At 39.0% G+C, this 23,943-nt stretch overlaps 1 protein-coding gene across 3 annotated transcripts in view; it reads right to left on the bottom strand.

Annotated features, from left to right (window-relative positions):
- LOC127435325 (TBC1 domain family member 22A-like) overlaps positions 1 to 23,943 on the bottom strand; it is a 239,438-nt gene that overhangs the window by 46,634 nt on the left and 168,861 nt on the right. The window lies entirely within an intron of this gene.

The raw sequence follows: 23,943 nt of genomic DNA, 5'->3' as shown, positions 1-23,943 counted from the left end.
ACAAGAGTTTAAACTTGGCAGTTTACGAGTGGCTTTAAAAGGAAATAAGTTTCCGATCTGAAAATTACAAAAAACATACACAATCACGACAGCTTCACGGATCTTCTTTAGTGTGTCTGATATCAACACAGATGACAAGCACGAACACCTGAAGCTCCTTTAATACAGGTAATCCACTAAAATAATGGATAAATCTGCTTGACATGTGGCGTTTGTACTTAATTAAATTTCAACCGAATCTGGGAGAAACAGTGTGCCGTTTGTTTTGTGCTTTCTTTGTCTTTTCTGACGTTGTTGTGCTTTAATATCATGCAGTAACACACTGACACAGTGACTGATGTATGTCGTCATGAAACAGAGACCCTCCCCTTCAAATCTGAAAACAAGTGGTCACAGGAGACGCATTTAAACAACCAGGTGTAATCAGTCAAGTGTCTCACCTGACCACATGTGATTGGATCACCCGAAACCCATCTTAATACCAGGTGGAAACGTTCCTTAGAAATAAAACAATTATCAGTTCTGCATATCGGTTATTAGACACTTAAAAATAATCAGTATCAGTGATAAAAAACAATATTGGTCAAACTCTAAGAAAATCTGGTTGACAAACATTTGCAAAGACAGATGTGTAAAACACAGTATATGTTCCAAGCCTTTAATAATTATACACTTGCAAAACAAATGTTAGTATTGTGTAGAATTATTTAGCATCGCAGTTTGGTTGAAAGGAGACTTATTTGTTGACAATCAAACAACGGCTAAGCTAATGGTAGGTTTTCCATCATGTTCCATTATGTGTCATATTCCAAGCATCAGACAATGGAACTCCTTCAAGGTCAGGAGTAGGAAATATTAAGTAGGAATATTCCACATCTGATTTTGAGGGGAATAAATCACTAGTGGCTCTCAGACAAAATATTGATTTCACAGAGCGTGCTATGCCTCATTCTATTCTCATGTCTCTGAATGATGTACAAATTAAGGCAAGTATAAAACCTTGCAGATAGTGGTCAGATGATGTAGTTCTTTGTCCTCAAGTGGTTTCCTGTTCACTGTCTTTCTCACTTTCTCCTTTACTCTGTGATTCAGAGTAAAATATCTGCTCTTCCTGGGAACCGAAAGCCTTGTAATCCTTGGTTTCGCATTTACATTGCCAGAAGTACAGTTAAAATAGTTCAAACTTTTTGAACCTCTATGGACTGTGGAAGTCAGTGGGAAAGAGAGATAAAGGGGAGACGGAGACGCCAGTTCGAGAGAGACATAAGTGGCTGCGCTGTGTGTGTTTGTTTGTTTTATGTTGTTTTATGTTCAGTTATGACATTAAAAGTTATGTTTACTGTTCAGCCAGTTCCCGCCTACACCTTGCCCATCCTGAACCCGTTACATTGGTGCAGAAATCTGCCTGGAGACGGAGGGGTTGCTGTCGGCCATCGAGAGTCGGAGGAACTGCTGCCATCCGCCAAGAAAGGGAGGAGCCGTTCCATCCACCAGGTGTCGGAGGACTTGCTGCCGTCCGCCAGGGGAGGAGCGAGCTGTCGTCCGCCAGAGAAAGGAGGAGTGGCTGAGGACCAGGCGATGGCGTGTCCGGGGACCGGCGAGCAAGTTTTTTTCTCTCTCTCTCTCTTTCTGTGTGCCTCCCACTCGCCCTTTCCCTCTCTCCCACCTCTCGTCTCTCCCCAGGTTCCCAGGTGGTGGGGTGGACCATCGGCTGGTAGAATGGCTTGAAGGGCAGCGTCTCCCCTCCAGAGATGGGGGGGTGGGGTGGGGTAGGCCAGTCCAGATGGTGCCCCGGCCTGAATCAGGCAGGGGAGAAGTGTGATGAGGAGATGGGCGTGGCCGAGAAGTATGATGAGGAGGAGGGCATGGCCGGGCCGTGAGGGTGCACGGCCAGCACTGAGTTAATCAGCGGGGGAGAGAGAGAGATAAAGGGGAGCCGGAGTGTGTTTATGTTTGTTTTATTTATTTTTTATTTTTTATGATTAACATTTTTATTCAAACACAGAAAAGCAAAACATAAATACACAGAATCAACTTTTAACACCCACTACCACCCCTCCCCCTCCCCATCCCCAACAAACACCCCTGTGGTCATACATGAGCACATATAAAAGTAAACAAAAACAAAAAAGTATAAAAAAAAATATATAAAAATCACATATATTAATAACTACCCCACTCTCTCCACTGTTCAACCCCGAGAACCCTCCAAGAATGCCAAGTATCTACCCCATTTCCCAACAAACAAATCCAAATTCCCCAGTCTTCGATTTGACTCTTCTTCTAAAGCCGCCACCCTCCCCATATCCGAGCACCATTCCTGAAATAGGGGCGCTCCAGCCGATTTCCAACCCCTCAAAATCACCTGTCTGGCGACCATAACACTGGTTAGGACCCAATGCTCCACATGTTTATTCCCCACATTGATGACCACCCCATGTCCCAAAATACAGAGTCTGGGGCAAAACGAAACCTGAGTGCCCAAGACGTCACATACAAAACTCTGAACCCTCAACCAAAACCCTTGAATCTTAACACACCCCCAAAAAACATGGGTTGTGTCTCCATCCTCTGATTGGCATCATCAGCAGATGGGTGTGTCTTTAAGACCAAGCCTATACAATCTAGAGGGGGTCCAATAGATTCTATGTAAAATCTTGAATTGCATAAGGCGAACCCTTGCATCTCAAGATACAGACTTGACATTTTTTAGAATCCTAGCCCACACTCCCTTCTCCAATACCAAGTTTAAATCTTTCTCCCATATCTCTTGATAGAAGTTAGAGCTCCGTCCCCCAGAATCTGAATAGGGAGTAATACACTGATGCCTCATGACCTATTCCAAAAGCAGTAATCACCTCTCCCAGAGTATCCGCTTTAGGGGGGTGTATGCTACTCCCAAAAACAATATAGAGCAGGTGGCACAGCTGTAAATACCTAGAGAACTGAGATCTGGGAATCCCAAAATGTTGAACCAAATTTTCAAAGTATCTCAACACTCCACTCTCATATAGGTCACTGAGTGTAGTAACCCCCCTCACAATCCACTCTGACCAGCAGAAAGGGGACTGATCAATACATAATTTTGGGTTCAGCCATATGCTTCAAGCATCATTAAAATAAATGTCCAGATTAAACACTCTGGACACTTTTGTCCATACCGAGTGCAAATGCGAGATAACTGGGTGTAACTTAACTTCTCCAATTAGTTTGACAAAGGATTTGCAATGGTGAAATAGGGGCAAGAACTTCCTGTTCAATACAAAACCAGGGAGGGGCTCTCTCAGGTGGAAGTGTCCAATGAGCCAAATGTCTCAGACCGAATGCATATTAATAAAACAAAATCTTGGGTAGGTCTAGCCCACCTTTGTCAATCGGCCTATGTAACTTATTAAAATTTCTTGAAATAAGAGAGGCGGACATCTACAGGGATAGATTGTAGCAGGTAGTTAAATTTTGGAATACAATTCATTTTAATAACATTAACCTTCCCAATCATAGATAAATGTAATGAAGCCCACCTGCCCAACCTTTTTATTAAGGGGTCAAAATTAACTAATTAAATCAGACAAATTTGCTGGGAATAAAATGTTCAAATACTTAATGCCCTGTTTGGGCCACTGGAAGGCACCCGGCTGGAAAGCCATTACTGGGCAGTACGCTGTCAGAGCCGAAGCATTGGATTTAGACCAATCTGTATCCTGAGAATTAATAATTCTGTGGAGACAAGGCATAGATCTAGTGGGGTCGGAGACGAATAATAAAATATCATCTGCTTAAAACAAAAACATATGGCCCCTGGAAAATCATCTTCCCTTCTTATCGTGGCTGCAAATGGTTCCAGGGTAAGACAGAACAATAATGGGGAAAGAGGGCAACCCTGCCAGGTGCCCCTATCCATAGTAAAATAATCTGAAATTAATCCATTTGTTTGTATCGCCTCTACCGGGTGTCTATAAAGTAACTTATTCCATCCAATAAAAGTATTCCCGAACCCATATATTTCCAAAATCTTAAAAAGATAATCCCATTCTACCATATCAAATGCCTTTTCAGCTTCAAGTGAGATGGCCACGACCGGAGTCTGATCATTCGCCATTGACCACATAATATTGACGAGACGCCTAATGCTATCAGAAGAGCTGCGGCCCCGAATAAACCCCACCTGATCTCTACGTATAAGAGACTTTACTTAATCGGTTAGCCAAAATTTTAGACAATATTTTAATGTCTAGCTGGATCAGGGAAATTGGACGATTACCCTTATACTCGCTTGGATCTTTGTCTTTTAAGAATCAGACTGATCCGGGCTTGTGTCATGGTTGGCGAGAGTTTTCCATTCTTTAATGATTCCGTATAAACTTCTAACAAAAGTGGAGCCAGTTCTGTAGCATAAGATCTAAAAAAACTCAGCGGCAAAGCCATCTGGCCCCGGAGCCTTGCCTGTAGGCAAGGCCTTAATTACCTCTCCATGCTCCACCAAGGTTATCTTTGTTGTTCTAAGTTCAGTTATGACATTAATAATGACGTTTTCAGCCAGTTCCCGCCTCCTCCTTGCCCATCCTGAACCTGTTACATTTGGCTCACCAGCTTGACAAGTGATCAGTCTCCCATTATTATGAGTTTTTCTGTTATTTATTCATAATGGGACTCTGCTGAGTCTTTCTGCACTGGTTTGGTTCCGATCAGGCAAACGGCCTAGGACGAGTTTGTTTTGAATTTTTTTCAAACAATCCAAAATAGCGGCATTACGCAAGGAATCAGAGGAAAAAATAATTTAGTTTCTAGTGCTTTTCTAGTGAATTTTGTGGTGCTCAAAATATATATATATATTTGTTTTATTCGTAATAGCACCACCTATCAGAACAAATACAATAGGGTTCCTGCACCTTCGGTGCTTGGACCCCTAATAATAAGAAAATTGGAACAAATACAATAGGGTTCCTGCAACTTCGGTGCTTGGACCCCTAATAAACATAGTAAGATAAATAATAAACTATATTTAAGATACAATATATAGAGAAAAAATAAACTTATATGCTTATAAATATAAAACATTTTGTCAAGAAAGAGCATTTCCACCTTTTCAGGCTTGAGCAGTGATCTGTTGGGGGGAGGGGTCACTTCATTCTGCGCCATTTCAGACACGGTGCTTGTTGCGCAAATGCACAAATATTTTTTACCACATTTGCCAGCAGTGGGTAACGCGGCTCGTTGGCTTTTCACGAGAGATGTCACTCTTTTATGGGAATCATACATTCGTTCATTCTGATAATGGTCTTGGTGCTGAACGCGACCTTGAGCTGAAACAGCGCAAGATGCAACAAGCAGAATGCAGGTGTATCGATACTGTGTGTTTATAAGTTATTTTTTAACTGACAAGCTGTCAAAGAGGTCCCATTCTAATGAATCCCATTCTATCATTTGTTGAATCATCTCTTTAATGAAAAAATGAAACACCAAAATATAATATTTTCTAATTGTCTTGAAAATACATTGACAATTTTACTCTCTTTGGGAATTTGAAGATCTGTTTATGATAGATATACAGAACGTCCCGGGTCTTTAAAGACCTGAGGTTTGTAATAATGATTGGTGACACACTCATGCATTTAAGGGTTTATATATATATATATATATATATATATATACACACACACACACACACACACACACACACTACTGGTCAAAAGTTTTGAAACACTTGACTGAAATGTTTCTCATGATCTTAAAAATCTTTTGATCTGAAGGCGTATGCTTAAATGTTTGAAATTAGTTTTGTAGACAAAAATATAATTGTGCTACCATATTAATTTATTTCATTATAAAACTAAAATGTAATTTAAAAACAAAAATTATGAAATTGATGACTTGGACCAAATAATAAAGAAAAGCAGCCAATAAGTGCCCAACATAGTTGGGTACTCCTTCAATACTGTTTAAAAAGCATCCCAGTGTGATACCTCAAGAAGTTGGTTGAGAAAATGTCAAGAGTACATGTCTGCAAATTCGAGGCAAAGGGTGACTACTTTGAAGATGCTAAAATATAACACAGTTTTGATTTATTTTGGATTTTGTTTAATCACAACATAATTCCCATAGTTCCAACCTACGATAGTAGCCAGCCAGCCAGCCCCAGGAACTGTCTTACCTCCTTTTTTGGTCTTAGGTCTCGGGCAGGCTGCAATCGCTGCGATTTTATCAATTTGGGGCCTCCACCAGCCCAATTGCGCACTTCTTTGGGTTGGCCGTGAGCCCCGTTCACCTCAGGACAGCCCTTAGATGTTGCAGGTGCCACTGCCAATCATTACTGTAAATAATAATATAATCTAAATAGGCAGTGGTTTAAGCATTGTGCGACTTAGTTCATGAGTCACTGGAAGCGTCACAAATTGGTGTAAGCCGAACGGTGTGGAGAAGGCCGTTTTCTCACAGGATACTGGGGTTAAGGGGATCTGCCAATAGCCCATTGTCAAATCCAGTGTCAAATAAAAACGAGCTGTACCACTTTTTTCTTGTGCTCGGGAAGTTGGTAGGGATGAGTACGTACCACTACCCCAGCCATAGTCTCGATGTGGTGCTGTATGAGGTTTGTATGACCAGGTAGAGGGAGAACACGTCTGCAAATTCTTTCAGTTGAAATAAGAAATATGAAATTCTCGTGAGTTGAGACGGCAAGAGGTGGTCTCCACAAGTGACCAGGGTGAGATGATTGGCTTTTAAGTTCACCTCAGGCCCAAGCTCCGCCCTCTCTGGAACCACCATCGCCAACGTCACAGGGACTGCCTCCCTCCATAATTTCAGGAGGTTGAGATGGTATATTTGACGTGTGTCACCTCTATCTATTCGTTATACCTCATAATTGAGATCTCCCACTTGTCTTGTGATCTCAAAGGGCCCTTGCCACTTGGCGAGTAATTTGCAGTTTGAGATTGGGAGTAATACAAGCACTTTTCTTCCAGTGCAAATTCCCATAGCCGAGCTCCCCTATCATACAGCTGGCCTTGGCTTTCTTGAGCCTTAAGCAAATTCTCCTGTGTTAGTTGACCCAAAGTGTGGAGTTTTGCTCTAAGATCAAGAAAGTACTGAATTTAATTTTTGCTGTTTGAAGGTCCCTACTTCCAAGCTTCCCGCATGACGTCAAGCACGCCGCGCGGCTGATGCCCATACAGCAGCTCGAACGGGGAAAACCCTGTGGAGGCTTGGAGGACCTCTCGGACTGTGAATAAAAGGGCTTCGAGCCACTTATCCCAGTTCCTAACATCCTTGTGCACAAACTTAAAAATCATTTCAGGGTTTTATTAAATCGTTCCACCAACCAGTCTGTTTGTGGGTAATAACTTAATTAATACCCTTAATTCATATAGTTCGCGTAGTGTACGTGACATAAAAGTAGTCCCTTGATCAGTGAGGATTTCTTTCGGAATCCCCACTCGGGATATAATTCAGAGTGCTCCGCAACACTGTGTGCTGAGATGTTGCGCAGAGGCGAGAGAGAGAGAGAAGGAGGGAGAGAGCACGCAAGAGAGAGGAGGAGGGCTCATCCGCCCTCGGATATGCCGTCATATGGTCCTCAGCCAGCTGGAAGACCACCTCCAGCAACGCCGGGCATGGCACTGGACCCACTCCGCCATTTGGCAGATGCTGGACTGGAACTGTTCCAGCACCACCAGTTTGATGACCAGCAGCCACTTCCAGCAGGCGTCACGGAGCTTTTGGGCGAATGCAAACAGGCGGCCATGCTCCCTCAACGTTAGCGAATGGAAGTGCTGTTGATGTTGCTCTGGGCTGTGGCCAACCCACTGCAGGATGGCTTTCTTTAAGTCCTCGTACACCAGGAGGTTGACTGCAGGTAGATGTTGGGCCACGAACTGGGCTTCCCCGGACAGAAGCGGAAGGAGGCGGGCCTCCCACTGAACCTTCGGCCATTTCGACATCTCCGCTCGAAAAGTTCTATGAATGCCTCCAGTTCATCTTGCGGGCCCATTTTCAGGAGGGTGACGATAGTCATGGAGGTTGCTGGTCCGGACTCGCCCTTGGGCCTTCCCCCTGGTGTAGCAAGCTCTGGAGTGCCTGCTGGTCCTCTGCTTGAGCTCAGAGAATGGCTTGGAAGCGCTGGTCTTGCTCTCTATGCAACTCAAGCAGGGCCTGGTGTTGGGCCTGGTGTTGAGCCTGACGCATGCTGGTGAGGGACTGGATTACTTCAGCCAGCCGTGAGGACTCCATGACGATGTGCTAGCTTCCTCGAGATCCCAGGTTTCGGCACCACTGTGACAAGGTTCTTGTCCACCCCAAAGGAGGAAGTGGGCAACGGGCAAAGTTCCAACTCAAACAGGTAATTTTTTGTTCTTTCACACAAATTTCAAAAGGAGCACAGTCTGGGCGTGAGTGTGCTAGCTCACTCTCTCTCTTCCTGTGGCATCGGCCCCCCTCTTATCACTCTTCCAGGATTACTGCAACAAGAAACTGCTGTTAGTCATCATAATCACCCAGAGGTGAAGCCTTACCGCTTTCCCTCTCCCCCAGATGCATGCTCCACCATGCCCTCGCCACCACAGTATTCAATACAGTCAAGTTAACTAAATAATTTTCATCTTTGAGTGATCTTTCGGATAACTGAACACAAACTGAATACACGAAATGCCCATATTTTGCCTTATGAACACATAAACACGCAACAAGGGTAATTTTGCAAAGGACATCAAGGACTTGAGCACAAATGCTTTTGCTGTACACACACTAATGTACACATGGCAGATAGCTGTGCTGCACATTCACTGAATTGAAGGACCACAGAGGGACTATTACTGTGTTCAGGTTCAAGTAGACTAAGACATACTGAATGTGTAATTGGACTGAGGGGAGAACACCTCAAGCACTGCACACAATACTTTCATTGCTAATACTGAATCTCCTGAATACTGAGTTTCAATATGGAGACTGTATCAATATGTTAGTAAAACTAATCTCACTTGATATACAAATCTCTGTACACTTGACAAAATGTCTTAAAACCTAGTGTGCTGACTCACTGTCTACTGACTACAAGGCCAGATGTCTACATAAACTACCTAACCAATTATTCAACCACCACAGTAATCGAGGTGGACACGTCTGACCGAATATTTAGATTTAACTTTAAATGCACGGGTGTATCGCCAAACATGATAACATACCTCTGGTCTTCAGCGACTCATCTTGTATACTGTATCTATCACAAAAGGATCTACAAAATGCTCAGATAGTGTAAAATCTTCAAAGCATTTTCAAGACAATTAGAAATAATAGAATGGAATATATTCTGTTATATATATATATATATATATATATATATATATATATATATATACACACACACACCAATTAATTTTTCATATATCAAAGAGATGATGCAACAAATAATAGAACAGGATTAAAAACTTTTGCCGCTAAAATTTTAAACGACACAACTAGCTAACACATATAACACATATTTAGCTACACATAAAACATAAGCTACAATGATGTATTTTCCCAGGCACTAATTGAGTGTAAATAGAAATACATTGCACTGAATTTCAGTAGTACACCCAAATGGCATTAGCCATATTTATATTATTACTGTGTTGTACTTGCTGTAGTTTACTTCCACGTTGCTTCTTTGTAGCAATATCAAATGTAAATCAAGTCAATCACTGAAACAACAGCGCCACCTTGAGAAAAACCATAAAACAGGATAATAATGTATGTGTACTCACATATGAGATACTGAAAATTCAACATCGTTGTGCAGCAAATCGCCATGGTATAGCAGTTATTTGTATAAATATAATATTTATTTGTTTTGTAATAAACATCAATCCATCCATCCATCTTCTATAGCCACTTGTCCTATGTAGGTTCGCTAGTAGTGCTAGAGCCTGTCCCAGCTATCTTGGGCCAAAGGCAGGGACAGGTGGCCAGTCCATCACAGTTATAATAAACAAAGTAACAGATATTCTGTGATTGTAAACTTATACAGATACAAAATAATCATAAGAATATAATTTATGGAAGCTCAAACAAATATTGCAACACTATTACATATCTCGGGTCACTAACGACCCTATACAATTTTGGTAATGAAGTAATTGGGGCGAAAAAAATAGATATACAGTATTTACTGTGTGTGTGTGTGTGTGTGTGTGTGTATGTATGTGTGTATGTGTGTGTGTGTGTGTATATATATATATATATATATATATATATATATATATATATATATATAGTAAAAGTCAGAAGTTTACATACACTTAGGTTTAAGTCATTAAAACTAATTTTTTTAACCACTCCACAGATTTCACATTAGCAAAATTTAGTTTTGGCAAGTCGTTTAGGACATCAACTTTGTGCATGACGTGAGTAATTTTTCCAACAATTGTTTACAGACAGGTTGTTTCACTTTCACTTTCTGGGGTCTGAGGGTGTTTTGGGCCCTGGAGAAGTTTTGACATGCCTTGACATTTGTGCTTTTTTCAGTTGCTTAAAAACATAATAATGGCTTAACACTGTGTTCAGCACAAAAGGGGCTACAATAACATGTGAGCAACATGTATGTACATGTTTGTATTTTTGAGAAAATAACGTTTATGCATGGTTCACTGAAATAAGGCCCTATAACACATACACCAATTTGTGTGTGTATATATATATATATATATATATATATATATATATATATATATATATATACATACATACACACACACACACACACACACACACACCAAGTTCACAAGACTTTTGAGGACTGGATCTTGTAGCCTAGAGTTTTCGCTATAAAATGATCTGAAAACCATCCTGATCACTCATTCATACAAAACAATATAGTCATTTAACTTTTGTAAGACACTTTTAGTGTTAGAAAGGCCATATGCGAGGCGTGAATAATCATGAATATTGATGTGATTCACACCTGAGGAGACAAAGACCCCTCCCCTGAGAGAAAATGAATGTTTGTAGCTTATTCACAAAATCAAGTTAAAAGAAGTAATCTGACTATACATTTTCTTTACATAAAGACTTTACTTTAGACCTACACTACCGTTTAAAAGTTTTAGATCAGTAAGATTTTTTAATGTTTTTAAAATAATTCTCTTCTGCTCAACAAGGCTGCATTTATTTGATCCAAAATACAGCAAAAACAGTGATATTGTGAAATATTTTTACAATTTAAAATAACTTTTCTATTTGAATATATTGTCAAATGCAATTTATTCCTGTGATCAAAGCTGAATTTTCAGCATCATCACTGCAGTCTTCAGTGTCACATGATCCTTCAGAAATCATTCTAATATGCTGATTTTCTAATATGGGCATATTTACAGCACATTTTACACATTTACACCCGAACAGATATTTGCAAGCACAAGCTTTGTTGATGATAATGAGGCAGCATAAACACTAGTTAAAATATAATCTAAACATTCATATTATTTTTATATCATATTACATATCATATTTATATCATAAAGCATACAATTTAAATACCTGCTTTAGCCGAAACAACATTTAAATGCAACTAAAACGTGCCTATTAGGACATATTTCAAATTTCAGTACTCTGAATCCTGGCTGGCAAGTCTGGAAATAGTCCAACTAGTAAAATATGTACATGTTTATATAAAATAGCATGTCAACTAATGTAAGTAAAACTAAATGACTTACTCATCCGAAATTGTATCCTCGGCTGGATCAAGACGCACTTCAATATGTAAACATTCATCGTCGGAGTCCCACTCTTCTTCTGAGGAAAATGTGAACTCACCGTCACTATCCCTACCATGTGTAGAGCTTCCTCACCTGTGTAGCGTGCCATCTTCCAAACACGCAGGAAAGTGAATGAATCTGATGAACTTGATGTTTTTTAAGGCACTGTTGCGGGCGTTTACCATTTGCATTGATCGCCTCAGCACATTACCGTATGAATAGCGTGCTCTGCTGGTGGGTGTGATCACATTGGCGATAATGAGCTGAGCCAGGAGAAACTGTACATCGCTTTGTTTCATAAAGATTACATTGCAGGAGAATATTTGTTTTAAATTTGATTTGTTTTATTTAAAAGTAGACATTCTTAGCTTTCTTTACATATATGTTTCATGTTTGTGTGATAAATATTCGTGGAGTTTCAGTTCATTTTTTTGACGTATTTCAGAAATATGCTCGCGGAGACAGAGACGGCTGAAAGCGCACCTTGTTTATTTTCTTTATTTTACAAAAGCACAAGGTTTTGTTGTTATTGTGAGTGTACACAAATAAAAGTAGACACTTTATGGTTTCTAATGATGTCTTACACTTATCTGTATGCCCAAAAATGACGGAGTATTTTAAGTTGTTTCCGCTGTTATGCGGAAAAAATCCAGCAGGACGCGCTGGCACGTCCATCGACCCCAGAGGGTTAAATTGACTATATCACAATTCCAGTGGGTCAGAAGTTTACATACATTAAGTTAACTGTGCCTTCAAGCAGCTTGGAAAATTCCAGAAAATGATGTCAAGAATTAGCCAGTTAGCTTCTGATAGGCTAATTGGGGGTGTACCTGTGGAAGTATTTTAAGGCCTACCTTCAAACTCAGTGCCTCTTTGCTTGACATCATGGGAAAATCAAAAGAAATCTGCCAACACCTCAGAAAACAAATTGTGGACCTCCACAAGTCTGGTTCATCCTTGGGAGCAATTTCCAAATGCCTGAAGGTACCATGTTCATCTCTACAAACAATAGTACGCAAGTATAAACACCATGGGACCACGCAGCCATCATATCACTCAGGAAGGAGACACATTCTGTCTCCTAGAGATGGTGCGAAAAGTACAAATCAATCCCAGAACAACAGCAAAGGACCTTGTGAAGATGCTGGAGACAACAGGTAGACAAGTATCTACACTGGCAGCCAAAAGTTTGGAATAATGTACAGATTTTGCTGTTTCGGAAGGAAATCGGTACTTTAATTCACCAAAGTGGCATTCAACTGATCACAAAGTATAGTCAGGACATTACTGATGTAAAAAACAGCACCATCATCATTTGAAAAAAAATCATTTTTGATCAAATCTAGACAGGCCCCATTTCCAGCAGCCATCACTCCAACACATTATCCTTGAGTAATCATGCTAAATTGCTAATTTGGTACTAGAAAATCACTTGCCATTTTATCAAACACTGCTGAAAGCTATTTGGTCCGTTAAATGAAGCTTAACATTGTCTCTGTGTTTGTTTGAGTTGCCACAGTATGCAATAGACTGGCATGTCTTAAGGTCAATATTAGGTCAAAAATGGCAAAAAAGAAACAGATTTCTCTAGAAACTCATCAGTCAATCATTGTTTTGAGGAATGAAGTCTATACAATGCTTGAAATTGCCAAAAAACTGAAGATTTCATACAAAGGTGTACACTACAGTCTTCAAAGACAAAGGACAACTGGCTCTAACAAGGACAGAAAGAGATGTGGAAGGCCAGATGTACAACTAAACAAGAGGATAAGTACATCAGAGTCTCTAGTTTGAGAAATAGACACCTCACATGTCCTCAGCTGACAGCTTCATTGAATTCTACCTGCTCAACACCAGTTTCATGTACAACAGTAGAGAGAATACAGGAAGAATTGCGAAGAAAAAAACTCTTTTGAAACAGAAAAACAAAAAGAAAAGGTTAGAGTGGGCAAAGAAAAACAGACATTGGACTACAGATAATTGGAAAAGAATGTTATGGATCTTAACCCCATTGAGATTTTGTGGGATCAGCTGGACTGTGAGAAGTGCACAGCAACACTTCATATTACATTTCTAGTTAGACATAACGAAAGTAATTTCTTGCACGTTAGTTTGATTTAGTAACCGCTGACTGATGTGTGTTTCTGAACCACTAAAAAGAGCCAGCATATAAGAGTCATTTATTCAGAAACCACACAACACTGGTAGCACTGTCTGTTTCGCACTATAGATTCAAAAGAACCAGATTGTGAGAGTCATTGGGAACCACCAACAGAACAGAAAGTCATGACAATCCTACAGTTCCATTTTTATTTTATTTTTTTATGGAACCGGTTCTGAACAAGAACCAGCTCTCAGTGCCCAACCCTAGATAGGAGAAAGTATCTTAACATTGAAAAAGTGACACTTCAATTTTAAACCTGCTGTTATTTTTATGTTAACATTCTTAAAACTCACGAATAAAGACAGTGATGTGGTATATTTGTGGGCAGGTTATGTAGTAACATAGTCAGTTTCATTGCTATACAGTAGAAATGCAGTGGGGAAGGGGTAAATGACCATCTCAAGCATCACTAAAGCAGCAAAATAATCTTGCAGCAGTTAGCTCCTCTTGCCCTTGTATTCACTGTTTGTTCTGCTGGAGAATCAATACCAGAAAAAATCTCTGATAACTCAAGGGTGCACATAGTCACAACCTGCCCAAACCTTACACCTTCTACAGTGAAAATAAGCCATCAAACGAGGTTAAACTTCCTCTAAATCATTTTAATGTATATTCCATGCTTTCTCTGCACCATACCGTCCTCTATTTACTGACCAGAGAGAACAAGGCGATCGATTTTGTACGTTAAGAAATATCCTAGTGTTATTTTCTTGAGCCTGGCCTAACAAGTGAGTGTGTTTTTGTGGCGCCCTCCACACTATCGTACATGTCAACAATCATCACAATCAATGAAGGGGCAATGCTGTCAGAAAGAAGCAAGTGACACACTTAAAGTGAGTAACAAATAAGCAAACAAACCAAGTGAACTGCCTATCTGTAATGGTTACTATGTGTTTCAAAACCAAATCAGTGAAGTAGAATAAAAAATAGAGGATAGCCAGCCACTGAAAGCATTTTTTTTTTTTTTTTTTGTACTGAAAAGAATAAAAGGAAAATAAAATAGTGAACGATAAGGGTTTTAAAAGTTTTTGATGCTAAGGAACCCCAAACGTGACAATCCACTTGCTAAGGACCCTCTTCCTAAAATAAAAAGGCAGCTACACCATTCAGCCTGAACATTAAAACCACCTGCCTAATATTGTGCAGGTCTCCCTCGTGCCGCCTAAACAGTGCCAACCCACATCTCAGAATAGCATTCTGAGATGCTATTCTTCTCACCACAACTGTAAAGAGCAGCTATCTGAGTTACAGTAGACTTTGTCAGTTTGAACCAGTATGGCAATTCTCTGTTGACCTCTCTCATCAACAAGGCGTTTCTGTCCACAGAACTGCCGCTCACTGGATGTTTTTGGCACCATTCTGAGTCAATTCTAGAGACTTTTGTATGTGAAAATCCCAGGAGATCAGCAGTTACAGAAATACTCAAACCAGCCTGTCTGGCACCAACAATCCTCCATGAGATTATCTAATCAGCCAATCGTGTGGCAGCAGGGCAGTGCATAAAATCAAAAACAAAACCCAACCTTTACCCAAAACCCCCAAAACTGGCAAGCACATTCCAGAGAAAGAACTATGACCCTGGAAGCTTGGGGGTTTCCAGAAATCAAAAGAAGCTCCTTTGTTCCGTTTATTCAGTCTCTGTTTATTCAGTCAGAACGCACGAACACTTAAAATTACATACTGAATGACTATCATGTGACAGTCAGCCATTATACCCATCACATGCTTAAAACTCATTGAACAGACACGCACTGGATCTGAACTGTGGAACTCTTTTTAGCAGGACACAAAACTAATGCTCTTCAAATGTACAAAATGAATTTTTCATGTGTATACACATATCAGGACATCTCATCTTAATCAAGGAACTTACTTTATCCTGCACATAATCTGCCAAAGTGCCTAGAACTCTCATTCAAGGTTTAACTGATAATAACCCTGGAAATTGTGATACATTGACACATAGCCATGCCTTACCCATGTTTAAAAACCAATGAATTAACTATTATGATTTTTAATCATATAATAATTTTCATGTTTTGTAACTAGCACATTGAATATTCATTAAAGTATGTCATATTTACTATCGTTGAGATTCATTTTGCATGTCTCGAATGCTAATGAAGGTTATTTGCTAATATTCCTTAGCGATTTCATTATATAAAAGTTCATGATTAAACATTGGCCTATTTTGAGCAGGAAACAGAAATCTTCACACACAATGGGCCATAAATTAATTATCTTGAGGGGAGGACAGAAATGACCATTTGACCCAGCAGAAGACATTTCTGATTGGCTAAAGACACCTTACCTCAAGGTGCGGCCAACCTCAACTCAACAAATCTCCCCACCTAGGATGAACTCCTCTCACTTCTCTCTTGGATTTTGCTCTTTTCTTAGCACTTCTTCAGCTGGCTTCACTTCAGCGCCCATCTGCCCAGGTTCCACACAATGTAGAGTTCAGGAAAGCTCGGAATGCAAAGTTCAGAGAGGAGTTCTCTTCTCTGTGCTACGACTTACACACGTGAAAGGGAGTCACGAGTCTCCCTTGCAGGAGGCCTCGCTTCAAAGCCCTGCCTGATCATTCCAGCACTGAAACATCCAGCATCAAAAAAACAGAGAACAACCAGAACTTTCTAAGGATCCAGCCAAAGAGCCAAATAATTTATTTAAATACTTTGGGTAACCCGACTGCAAATCAAGGTATAAAAAATGAAGTATTGATGGTTCTCAAAGCTTGGCCTATAGACTTCATATAATTCAATTTTCTCTGTTACAGGTCATTTCCATTCACCTTCTGTTACAGCTCACTCACCAACCTGCTTGTATGTTTGTCTATGTGTGTTAGTTTAGTTTTTTTATGTTGTAGATTGTCAACATTGTCAAATCAAATAAAAGTTAAGTATGGAGTGCCACAGGGATCAGTTTTTGGACCTCTGCTTTTCTCCTTATACATGCTTCCCTGGGAGATATTATCAGGGATCATGGAATAAGTTTCCACTGTTATGCCAACAATCCCAACTTTATATTTCTTCTCAACCCAATGAAACTTCACAATTCTCCAAATTAGCAGAGTGTATCAATGAAATCAAAGATTGGATGGCAAGAAATTTCCATATACTCAATTCTGACAAAACAGAGGTACTAATGATTGGACAAAATATAATTTGTCGTCTTCTTCTGCAAAGAACTTAGGTGTTATATTTGATACCAATCTGTCCTTTGAAAATCAAATTTCCAATGTTTGAAGAACAGCATTCTTCCACCTGAGAAATATTGCTAAATTAGGACACATGCTCTCTGTTGCTGATGCCGAAAAATTAATTAATGCGTTCATGACCTCAAGACTAGATTATTGTAATTCATTACTGGGAGAATGTCCAGCAAGTTCAATAAATAAACTTCAACTGGTTCAAAATGCAGCTGCCAGAGTGCTGACTAGAACCAAGTAATATGATCATATTTGCCCCATTTTATCATCGTTACATTGGCTACCTGTTAAATTTCGTATTCATTTAAAATTATGTTAACTACATACAAAGCTTTGAATGGTCTAGCTCCACAGTACTTAAATGACCTTCTGACATGCTATATTCCATCACGTTCATTACGATCACAAAATTCTGGCTTGTTAATAATTCCAAGAATATCAAAATCCACAAAAGGAGGTAGATCCTTTTCATATTTGTCTCCTAAACTATGGAATAGTCTCCCTAACACTGTTCAAGATGCAGACACACTCACTCAGTTTAAGTCTAGACTAAAGACACCTAATTTATCCATCAACTCACAATTAGGCTGCTTTAGTTAGGTCTGCCGGATGCAGAAATATCCATCATGATCTATAACTCTGCATAATACTGAATGGCAACCATGCTAATATTATTCTATTTGTTTCCATGTCTCAACCTCGGGATTCATATCCTGAGGTTACCAGAGCCTGCCAGATCCAGCTCCGTTCCTGCTTGGTGTCGGACTCCACTGCTACATTTCACTGAGAGATGACAACAAACCACAGCCGGTGCTAGCCAGACATCACATTTTTTTTTTACTTCAGAGGATAAACTGATGCCAACTCCAGCTGTAAAAAAAATCTGATATTTCATATGCCCCCGCCTGAACCTTGGACTTAGGATGGACCCCATTGTAGGGCTTTACTGGTTGTTTAGATCAGTGTTAAAATCAGAAATAATTAATAATTATTTCTTTAGTTATTAATTAATATTCAAATTAAATAATAGAATCTAACTCATTAAAAACCTCATACGGGGCACCAGTAAATGTAGTGCGCTACGTTCAGGAGTGGGTTTGGTTATCAGCAATAATTAATAATTATCAAAGATAATAGAACATTGATTTTAAATCATTTAAATCAACAATTATCAAAGATAATCACTAATTATTACCATAGATGAAACACTGATTAAAATTAACACTAGCTTATTGATCCTTCAAATTCAACAATCATCAAAGATAATTAGCGATTATCAAAAATCAATAGAATACTAATAAGGATTAATATCGCCGGGGCACCACCCTGGAATCAGGGACTAATATCCAGATAGTATAACAGTCTCAACATCTGAAGAATATCGATTTTCGAAAAGAAACAATGAAGGCTTGAATCCGAGTACTGACATCCCCTGTCAGCATTTGACACAGGTGTATGCAAAACAAACCAAAACACTTCTCTTTGAAATATAACAAAGTTTATTTATGCAGTAATATCAATTAATAATCAATACAATACCATCAATAAACTTCTGATTTACAACTGCAAACTGAACAGTGATATGGTAACCAAAATAATCCTATAACACATGAGAGGAAGGTAGGGGTGTGTGTGTAAGGTGTGACGCGCACAAAATGGCAGACGTGACTCTCGTGGAGAGTACGTCACGCGAGATTTCTGGCCAGAGAATATGGCCGCGAGTGTGGGTGGAGAGAAACCGGTTAATGACATCTGCCCGTTTACCACATGTCTCCGCTTGTACGATAACTTAAGGACAAAGCTGAGCTTTATCATGAAGTTATCTACTAGCCAAAAGTGTGTGTGAGAATGTTTGCGAGGGGTCGCGCGCGCGCGTGTGTGTGTGTGTGTGTGTGTGTGTGTGTGTGTGTGTGTGTGTGTGTGTGTGTGTGTGTGTGTGGTTAGTACAAGAGAGAGAGAGAGATTAAAGTAGCGGCACCAAAGCCAGTTTCGCGATCGTGGGAGAGAAAGCAGCTGTTAGTTTATCACTCAGAGACGAGGTGGACGGCTCGTAAACCATCCCTCGGTCTTTGAATCTTTAATGGATAAACTCAGTGTGCCGGTCTCACCCGCGATGGCGGAAATACACAACAGTCCAATGTGGTTGGATTACATCACAGCAGATCTCATTCGTGATAACAATACATTACAGTAATACCTTGAGTATTATTAGCAGCAATGAGCGGACTCGGCGGTCCGTAAACTGTACAAGCAATAACCTTGATACATACTGTAAGAATAACACACTATAATATTCGTAAAGAAGACACGTAAACCTCTTACTTGAATCGTATGAGGACGCAGACGAATGTGTGTTCATCCGTCCTTTAACTCCGACTCGGTTCATCGAGGCTCGGGTGATGAGCCGTTTCCTCGCTCTGTCGGCGGGCGGTACAGCTGCTGATTCTCGGTGGGCTGGCGGAGAAATCAGCGACGTTGACTTGATTGAAGAGGGAAGAGAAATCTTTCTCTTCACTTCTGCAGGCAAACGGATGAAGATGAGGATTGCTCGGCGGTCTCCTTCGGATCCATTAGAGTGTTCGGTGGAACACAGAGTAATCTCAACTTGTCCAGTGAGATGGAGATTGTATGGCCTCAGTTTCAAGTCGTATGTTACTTCCTTGAGCCACGAGGCTACACCTGAGAGCAGCGATGAGCTGCGTCTTCGCACGGCGAGCAAAGTTGCTGGAAGCAAATCCCGGAAGCATCTCAGAGTTATTTCTACTCCCGATGAACTCATGGTTGAGGGGCGTTCTGTTGTGTGCCTCATCCAATAGGAGTTGAGAGTTTGATCCTTTAGTGAGCAAGGCTTCATGGGATTTGTAGTCTGTTTTGGACTCCCTTTGTTTGATTTTGGTGCGGTTTTTATCAGTAAGATTTATGACGGAGTGTGTGGGCCTCAGTTAGGTTTTATGACTGTGTTAGGCCTGCCTTTGTCTTCTATCTGAATACATGAGGCCCAACACCACTGAACCTCACTGAAATGCCCTGCAGGTTGAACTGCAATGCACCTCTTGATCTCTTGAAATGGAATACACAGACTATAATTGAATTGCCAACAAAAGTCTTCATCAGCCAATTTACCAAGGACAATGCATATATGTGAACTTCTGCAGTTAATCCAGGATGTACTTAAAAGACATTAATCATTAATCTTAAAGGTAATAAAAAAAATATTTTTTATTTTTAAAACACTGACATTAACACTCACTTAATTTACAAATGTAAAACTGCACACAAATAACTAATATTGGCATTATATTCATGTTGTTTAGCCAGAGGGGAACTGGCCCCCACAGTAAGCCTGGTTTCTCCCAAGGTTATTTTTCTCCATTAACCAACATCTTATGGAGTTTTGTGTTCCTTGCCACAGTCGCCTTCAGATTGCTCACAGGGGTTCTAAATACAGTTATTATTGAATGATTTAATTTCTATACACATTTTACAATCATATTTAATCAAACTACACAATGATCACTGTAAGACATTATAGATATTACAGTTTCATTTTTGTGTTTTTGTTAAAGCATGATTTCCTGTAAAGCTGCTTTGAAACAATGTTTGTTGTGAAAAGCGCTATACAAATAAAAATGACTTGACTAGATTAGAAATAGTCTTGTTTGTTTTCAAAGAGGATTTGACTGCTCTGTGCTCGAACAATATTTCAACATCTTTGTGATATTATTTTCAATTACCATGAGAATAGTATTACTCTAAAGAGTTAACAGATGCGTCATATCAACTCAGCGTGGCCGAGTGATCAGACGTACACCTCTATTATTTCAATATAACCTGAATTAATCATAATTCCCTTCTTGATCTAAAATTCCTCATATATAAATTGTGAGCAGATACAATGAGCCTGTTGTATTACATATTTAATGATGGAGAATTTTTATTCAGATACCTAATCCGATCATTTGTCATTTATCTTTCATATAATGGTGGTCGAGCATGGCCAAGATTCCTAAACTAATTTACATACACATATTTACATAAATTACATATTATTGGTGATTAAAGCTGGCAGTTGTAAATATACCCTGCCACAAAGTCACAGTATTAAATCATCTCCATTTATAGACAGTTTGTCTAACTGTGGACAGATGAATATCTAAGCTCTTCGAGGTAACTTTTTAACCCTTTCCAGCTTTATGCAAAGCAACAATTCTTGATCGTAGGTCTCTTTTTTGTGAGGCATGGTCCACGCCAGCAGATGCATCTTGTGAATAGCAAACTCAAAATGTTTGAGTGCTTTTTATAAGTAGCTCTAACCCACACCTCCAATCCCGTTTTATTATTTGGATGCCAGGTTTGCCAACTCCTGACTCTAATAAGATTTTGTTGACGTCATTAGCCTAGGGGTTCACATACTTTTTGCAACCTACACTGTGAATATTTGAATGATGTATTCCATATGTACAAGAACAATAAAATAATTTTATGCTATTAGTTAAAACAGATTGTGTTTGTTCATTATTATAACTTAGATGAAGATCAAATCAGATTTTAAGACAAATTTATACATAAATGCAGGAAATTCCAAAGGGTTCACATATTTATTCTTGCCACTGTATTCACAAATTAATTGAATACAATCAAATTTAAATTGGAATAAAATAAAATCGAATCATGAGTTTCAAAACCTAATAAATCATCTGTATCAATAGCCAGCTCTACTAGAAAGGTACAAACTATTCTTTCTTTTTCTTACTATTTTACTGAGATTTTCCATGGACCCCAAAACACTCACTTATGGCCCACTGGGGTTTCCTGGAACCCAGTATGAAACATTTTTTTGTTAAGTTTGGACTTTGTGTTCAATTAGTCAATTAGGTCAATCAGTCATTGTGGGCCAAACCCAAAAAACTCATTGGCTTGATTTAACAAATAAAAATGATTTTGATTACCTTTTGTAATGATGGTCTCTAGATAATCCTACCACATTTCATGTGAATCTGAAAATGGCGTTGGAAGAATTTGAATTCTATCAGAAAATTCAAAATAGCTGAGAAATGTCATAAATGAAAATGAAATACCATGTGACCACCAGTTCAGAAGAATTCAAGGAATCAGAAGAAAAAATAATAATATGGATTATAGCCCATATGAATATATTTGCAAAAATGTAAATTAGCATGTTATAGCTCCACTAAGTGTCGGAAGGATGTGTGTATATGAGATTTGGGAACATGCCTCAAAGTCTAAGATCTCTACGATGTATGATTTATCTGCTAAATATGCTGGCTTAAGTCCTGCATTACAGTTCAAAGAGACAATCGGCTTTTTGAAAGACACACATACTAACTTATCGGTTTTCGTTTGATTTATGCTACGTTAACACCTCTCATCCAAACTAAAATTGCATTTTCCTCCACAGAAAAATGAGACTTTCTCTCTCAAAAATCACACACTTTGAAAAACAATGACGTTAGGAAACTGAAAACTGAAGTTTCAAACTTTAACAGATTAGTGTGGACCTGGCCAGGACATTGCATCGCTCCATATTGTGCCTGTAGGGATGGACTCGAGAATGTACTGTACATGTGCATTACCTGAACCAGATTAAAAAGTGTTTTTTTGCCGTGATTTGAACAAAAGAAACAACATTAATAATACCATTGTAGTCCAATTTTATTACTGATTTGAAATGTGCAGGTTTATGTTAAAATGTTAATCGACTCACTTTTTTTCTGAATATGTGAAATAATAAAAATGCCATTTATATAGACAGAAGCTCTGTGTGACTGCAAATGCCTTTTTTATAGCTATTTTTTTAATCTTGAGCAAATTGCTCATTTTTTTTTCAAAAGGATAGCTTATTGAAGTTAACTTATTTTGAAACTGTTACAAGGGTGCTATTTATATATAAATTTCACATATGTGTCATAGTCAATATTTTTAGACTTAAATTTTCAACTTTTCTATTACTAGTTTTCAAGTGTCAGAGTACTTGACTACTAAATTACTCTAAATGCCCATTACTTTAATTGACATTTTTAAAACAGTGGGCATCTGTTGATGACAAGAAATAATTTCTTATAATGGCATATCACAATAAACATTAAAAAAAGAAAAAAAAAAGAAAAACAGAATTCTTTCAAGGCAAGAATTATGCATAATTTCAGACTATTTTGAGCTGAGTGCACGGAAACGTGGCGACTGCTGTGCTCACTCAAAAACCACAGCCCTTTGCTTCTGTACCGAGCACACCATCATGAAATGACTGCAAGAAAATGTGTTGGATTAAATGTCAGCAGTACCTTTGAGGTTCCTCAATGTGCTAAACCTTCTTCCTTTTCCATTGTCTCTGAGTTTGTTCCTGGCTGTGTTTAAAATCTAGAAATCTACACCTTTTAAACCTAAATGCAGAAGCAGTTGCCTTTTAAAATAACAGGATAAAGGAGCGTTTAAGATGGTGGATGTATGGAAATTATCTTTAATTCACACTTTGAAAAATTCTCTTTTTGAGTCATGGTAATTGGGATATTCCATTATAACCATTTCTTTGTGTCTTATATAAGACCAGTTGCACTGTCCTGCTGTTACTGTATTTGATAATAATTTAAGTGGGTGGACGTGTGGAATATATTTGTAATGCGCTGCTTATCCATTTTCAAGAAATCAGTATTTACACTATAGAACCAACGTAAACAAATCAGATCTCCATATAGTTCAATTCAATTTTAAAACAATCGTACGTTAATTTTCCATTATTCAAAAAGAATGATGATCTACTGACAAATAGTGGCTATGTCATAACAATGCCTACAACACTTTTATAATATCGGATATCTGGAACA

The sequence above is a fragment of the Myxocyprinus asiaticus genome, chromosome 45 (assembly GCF_019703515.2).
Source record: "Myxocyprinus asiaticus isolate MX2 ecotype Aquarium Trade chromosome 45, UBuf_Myxa_2, whole genome shotgun sequence".
NCBI classification, from domain to species: Eukaryota; Metazoa; Chordata; class Actinopteri; order Cypriniformes; family Catostomidae; genus Myxocyprinus; species Myxocyprinus asiaticus.
Note: the sequence above shows the minus strand (reverse complement) of the source record. Positions and strands in the feature narration are given on the sequence as shown.